We start from the raw sequence: 6348 nt of genomic DNA on the forward strand, positions 1-6348 counted from the left end.
CTTAGAATGTGTCTGTCCAATTCACTGCATCAACAACTGGCAAATAAAAGACATTTTGATGGATCCTTTATTTATTTGTGATATTCTCCCCATCCCCCATCCCGACCGACACAACTATAATAGGCAATGTTAACGTAAGACATGCTAGAAAAAAACTGTATTTTTTTCTGATAAAGGTGATTTCATTCAAGAAATTGGTTTAAATTCTGCCAGAACAGTCTATACATATAAACTAGATCTCCTGGAGAAGGGCTTGTGACTATTCCCTACAAAATACTGCTAAATCCTGTCACGTGTAGTTCAATGGCTCAGTTGGGAGACAAGCTGAGACAACTCCCTAGAGAGAGGTTGAAAGTATCCCAGATCATTTAAAGGGGATGTTAATGATGATCCAGCTAATTATAACAACCTAAATATCACCACTGTTAGCAATTTAATTTCTTATTATAGCATGGCAAAAAGGAGATAAACAGGTTATTTGTGCCATTTCTGCATGAAATGTTATGATTTTTGTGTCTTTGTTGGGTGTAGCCTGTTAGAGACACTCTGCTTTTCCCCCATATGCTACCTGCCTGATAATTAACATGTACAGGGTGCTTCTAAGAGCAAACAAAGGAAACTGCTTGTTTGTTTGGTGTGTTTGTGGCGGTCATATATCAAAATATCTCAGGCAGAACAACATCATTTTAATTTCCTGTAAAAAGAAAATATTCTTCTGAAGAATGTTCATAGTAATGAAGGGTTTTAATGCAAACATACATTTAAAGTCAAGGAGGGTAAAAGTATCTTGAAAAAAGTTTGTATTGAAGAGATGGAGAGTTCAGGCTTTCTATGTAGACAGCCCAAAAGTAGAGAATTTTCTGCATGAAATTGTCCTTTTTTGTCTGTGTGTAAAACTCAGCTCTTACCCCTAATTTTCCTTCAGTAATGACAACGGAATTTGAAAAAGAAGTATGTAATTTTACATATTTACAAGAATAGAAGGGGCTAAAAAAAATACTGTATTTTGATCTGCTTAATTTCATCATACAGCATTCAAAAAAACCTACTGATGAATATATGTTATAAATAGCTAGGTTAGTTAGATTAGACATTCAGAGAAATAAGATGTTGTACAAGAGATGATATCCTAGAGTAGAAAGATAAATCTGATCACTAGGGATCAGTACTTTTTCTGCTGAAATCTAGAAATAACCCCAGTGTTAGCAGAAGGAGAAAGACATAGAGGTTCCTTGCTATGGACTGCCAGAAGGAATTATGTGTATCAAGTCTATGAAAGGCTGCAATGAGCATCCTTAGAAAAATCAGACTCTTGAATGAGGGTTCCTACTTTGACACATCTGGATATATGCTGATAAATTTCCATTTTTTTTTCAATGGCAATAATAAAAATCAAAAATCCAAATAATGAAAGAATCCAAAGTTACTAATTTACACTAGTGTGCAGTGGTACATCAGTTTATAATTTCTTTCAAAACCAAGAGATTCCGAACTATTTACTCTTTCCCTACTCAGGCCCCAGACCATTTGCCTTTCCTAAACCAATTCTCTGACAGTAACTGCAGAAAAGGTTTTTGCCCTGACCTTTATATCCTTCCCAAATATGGTCGCCTGCACACACCAGTTCTGCATCCCATCTTAGGCCATGAACCTTTTCTTGTGCCCCCAGCTGCAACTTCTGCAGCCTTTGAGGATTTTGACATGTTACCATCTCATACTCCTCTTTTCCCTCCACTAGGTACCTCTCGAGACCTCTCTGCTGCATGAGGCAGCCTTGCAACAAGGGAGACACATAGGTGGGGGCAAGATGCACCAGAGGTCTCTTGTGATGGATATTGCATAAATGACCAGAAATCAGTGCCTTTCCTCCTTGTTCAGGTGCTTTACCTGAGGCTGCCCCTGTGAAAGCATAGCTGACCTGTCTGTCTATTTCACAGAATTTATTCCAGTAAGGTACTTGTCCACTGGCAAAAAAGTGACTGTCTTTAAAGCTTTGTCTTCTAGTGGACATCACCTGGATAAATAGCAACAACATAAGGTCCTTGAATATGTCCTGCAGAGCATTCACTGGGACTGGAGAAAAAGTGGAGGGTGGTGCTGCAACTGGGAGTGGTGAGAAGACTGGCTCTTGGTGTCACTGAATATCAGGTCTTTTGCATGCAGCTTATGTGAGCAGAGTCCCTGCTCCTGATTGTGCTTTCCTGTAACAACCAGGGCAGCAAAAAGGGAAGACAAATACACAGCCTGGAGGCCTGTAAGTTTCAAGTCAGAGGCTGAAGAAGTGGGAACACAAAGTAGGCTGAAGAAACGCAACGTATCGTGCATGATATAACTTCTGGCAGAAATGCCCTGTGGTTGTGGCATATTGAGTCAGAAAATGAGTTTTGGCATGGGTCAACAAGTCTTCTGCAGGAGCGAATTCCTACTTGCAGGGAAACATCACAGACAAATCTCAGGTCAGTTTCTCTTGGAGGGGAAATCCAAATGTGGAAAAATCATTACGTTTTATTAATGTGTAGTTTTTGTCTTCCCATTGCATCTTATAAGTGTGATTCCTCTGAATCAGACATGAAAGATGATAAGAAAGGCACCTCCCTGCACAGAGCTGCCCATTCTCATTTTGTTTAGCTGAAGGGTCTTGGATGCTCTAAGCTTCTTTTGCACTCTTCATTGTCAAGGTGTTGAAACATTTACAATACATTTCAAATGGCAAATGTCACCCACTCACCATCGGTTTTTATTTTCTGCTTGGCCTGTGCAGACACAAGCACAGGCAGAAACTTTGGTTATTGTTTCTGTGTTTCTCTTCTCTCAAGACTTTCACTGCTCAGAATTGCATCAGAAGGCTATTTTTCATATGCAAATCTCAAAGTATTCTATCACCTCTTTAGTTTATATTTTTTTTTGTCCATCTTGATGTGAGTTGAGTGTAGAGAAATGTTTGGGGTTATTTATTTCAAATTAGAAATATGTGTCTTGAGGAGAGTTGGTGTGAGCACTATTAAAAACAAACAAACAAACAAACCAAAAACTAAAAAAAAAAGTTATTTTATGATGTAACAAGAAGAACAAACTCTGGGGAAATAACTTCTTTTTTAAAAAGTCTAAGATGAATACTGATTTGAAGGCCCAGTCTCAACTTAAAATCATGTCCCAGTTTGAATGTCTTTTAAGCTATTATTAAAAACAGTATCTTAACATCAGCAATACTGAATTATAAATGATTAGGCAAACAGGATTCTCCATATTAATTTGTTTCTTTTACAAAGTATCACTTTGAATCCTGGTTAATTTCCCCTGTTACTTTTAAGGGTTTTCATTATACAAAGAGGGAAAAAAGAGTTTAAGAAAATTGATTGCATGAAATAGAAAGGAATATGCAATAGGCAGAAAATGAGAGAATGGTACAATGGGCTGAAGGAATCATATTGCTTTTAAACAGATCTGTAAAGGGACCTGAGGTTTGCCTAATCATTCTGAACACCACCTCTCCCCCAGCACATATATGTGTATCAGGGTGTGGTATACATGTTACATAAAGTACATGTTACATGGTAGATGTAGTACCTATAAGCTAAAACAAAACATCCGCAGTACCACACTGCTATTATCATATATCATGAAACAGCTAACATTTTCCTGGGAACATGAGACTGGAAAAGGAAGTCATATAAGATAAAAAAAGTTGGAAGAATACCAGCTCTTCATATTGGTATTCAGATCCTGGTGTTGCACATGCCCCTTTCCTGCGTAGCACTACGCCTGTCAGCAGTATTGCTTGGGCAACCAGGGGCTGCTCCTCCTGAGCAGGGGTGGATTTGACCCTTGGTGAGCTGTGAAATCTCTGGCTATGGAGGCATGGCACCAGGGCAGGTTCTCATCCTGGGCGCACATGCCCGCCTCCAATGGTGCACGTGCATGCAGCTTGGATGATGTGCACCTCTCACTCAGTGTGAAAGCATCTGGCTACCGTGTCTGTCCTGAAAGCCAGGGTGTGCTGACCTGGTGCTGTAAAACCTGCACAAAAAAAGGCATCCCTGGGACTGCCAGGGCAATTGGCAGTCTGACCGTACCAGGGACATTCAGGTATTGTGGGCATCTCTCCAAAGCTACTTCTTGCACCCAGAAAAGATTTCCAGGTGAACAACTCCAAACCAGTTAGCCTGAGGAAATTATGGTTGAAGTGGCCCTTTGAGTCAGGTAAGATTGCTTTCTCTTTGTTTCTAAAAAAACCCATGGACCAAGTCCCTCAAACCACAAATACCTGCAGCTTTGTTTTGTAATAAAATGAACATTTTCAGTGGTGAGGCTAAGGGATGCTTTATAAAATGCACAGCATCAAAAGCCAGTCTTTCATTTCCATCAGCAAACATACCTTTCTTTTCAAGAACCACTAATTTTTTGGGGACTTTCTAAACGAAGCCCGGGCTCGGGTACCTTGCTAAACTGTATGTATCAGAAACAAATCTTTACTTGGCTGTGTTGTGAGCCAGGTTATGAACAAAGGTGCATATGAAGTATCTGACATTGTAATGGCTACACTTACACATATATACACATGTGTATGTATGTATATATATATATATATATATATATATACAAACACACACATACGTTTCCCGAGGGCCAGTCCCACCTTGTGACTTGATAGAAAATGGTTGTGGTAATGTTCATTTACGGTTTCTCAGACTCTTTTAATATCAGGGGAGCAATCTGCAGAGAAAAAGGCAAGGTGTCTTGTCAGGTCACATCATTTCCCGAAGGATGGAGATATTGGAACAAATGGCATCCTAGTTCCCGCTGTTTCTGAACCGCAGCATGCTGCTCGCAAGGAGCCCGGGGGAAGAACGGAGATGATGGCCAAAGAGGGAGGCAGCGGAGAGCCCTGTTCTGTAGGGAGAAGGCCAGAGGAGCCTGGCAGGGAGCTGGGGAGACTGGCAGGTGGGCTGGGAAAGGGGAGGCAGACGCGGGCATCACCGCCACTGTTCCCCTCGCCCGAGCACTCGTATTTTTTTCACCAAAAGAGCAATTTTTCGGTGTCACATGGCTTAGGTGAAACTTTCCTTGAAGTCCTCCAGTCAAGTCAGCCTGCGGCGCCAGAGCAAACGCGAGCCCAGAAGCCGCAGCACACAGAGAAAACCCACCCGGAGGGCACGTTTCCCCCCGAAAAGCCCTGAATTTTTGGCGGGCGGGAGAAAGGGGTGCCCAAGGCATGGGTGAGCGGGAAACGGGGCTGCAGATGCAGGCTGAGCTGAAGGATGGAGCGGGCGAGGAGGGAGAGGGAGGAAGCGCGACCCGAGGCGGAGGGGCCGCTCCGGGGGGGACCCGCCGTCGCCCCGCGCTGCCTCCTGGCTGTGGGCGGGGTGTCGCCGCCCTTGGGCCGCCGCCGGGGCGGGCCGGGGCGGGCCGGGGGGGTGGCCGGGGGGGAGGAGGAGGAGGAGGAAGGGGGGAGCGGGGGTGTCATGCCGAGAGCGCGCGTCGCAGCCCGGCAGGCCGCGGCCCGACCCGCACCCCGGGGCGCAGCCCTCCGCCGCTCCCCCAGGCAAGCGGCCCCGCTCCCCGCAGGGCCCGGGGCACCCGCGCCACGGGCAGCAGCCAGCCGCGTCCCGAACGGGCGGAGGGAAGGGGGGAAGGAGAGCGGAGCCCTCTCCGCCGCTCAGAGGAAGGGGAGGGAAGGGGGAAAGTTTAGTGGAGGGTGTTTGAGTCGGGAGTTATCCCTAAAGAGCCTTTCCCCTGATCTGATCCAGAGGGCAGCGCTGGGAGGAGGGGGCGGCGACGACGAGCAGCCCTGCAACATCTGTAAAACTTGAAGGAGGCGGCGGAGAGGAGCGCGCGAGACGGAGAAAAGCGAGAGGGACAACTTTTCCGACACGTGAGTACCTCGGCGCGATGTGTTTGTTCCCCTCCTTCGGTGGCTGCGCCGAACCAAAACAATGCGGGGCGGCGGCGGGGCTGGAGGGGACGGGCGGCACGGGACGGGACGGAGGGGTCCCCCCTTCCCTCCCAAAACCGTTTGGTACCAGGCGGTGGATTTGGGGATACTTTTTTTTTTTTCTTTTGCTCCCTCTCTTCTTTTTCTTCTTTTTCTCCTCCCCCCCGCTCTTTTTGTTGAACCAAATCAGAAATGTCAGTCAGTGCGAGTGAGTCAGAAGGGATCAGATTACAAGATCACTGAAACTGATGTCGGACCCGCGCACACACACCCCCACACGGAGGCAGAGGCGCGGGCTGCTCCCCGCGGGAGGCGGGCAGGGATAAAACAACCACCACCAACACCCGCCGGCCCTCCTCTGCCGCCCCCCGTCCCGCCTGTGTCCCGTCCCGTCCCCCTGCCCCGCGGGATGCCCG

General features: G+C 46.0%; 1 protein-coding gene across 2 annotated transcripts in view; it reads left to right on the top strand.

Annotated features, from left to right (window-relative positions):
• Window positions 1–5749: 5749 nt before the first annotated feature.
• The window catches only part of GLI3 (GLI family zinc finger 3), a 207140-nt gene continuing 206541 nt past the window's right edge, over window positions 5750–6348 (top strand). For both annotated transcript variants that reach the window (XM_015618985.1, XM_015618988.1), the window contains exon 1: window positions 5750–5872. The gene's annotated coding sequence lies outside the window, so the exon portion shown is untranslated. The remainder of the gene's footprint in view (window positions 5873–6348) is intronic.

The sequence above is a fragment of the Parus major genome, chromosome 2 (genome assembly GCF_001522545.3).
Source record: "Parus major isolate Abel chromosome 2, Parus_major1.1, whole genome shotgun sequence".
NCBI lineage: Eukaryota > Metazoa > Chordata > Aves > Passeriformes > Paridae > Parus > Parus major.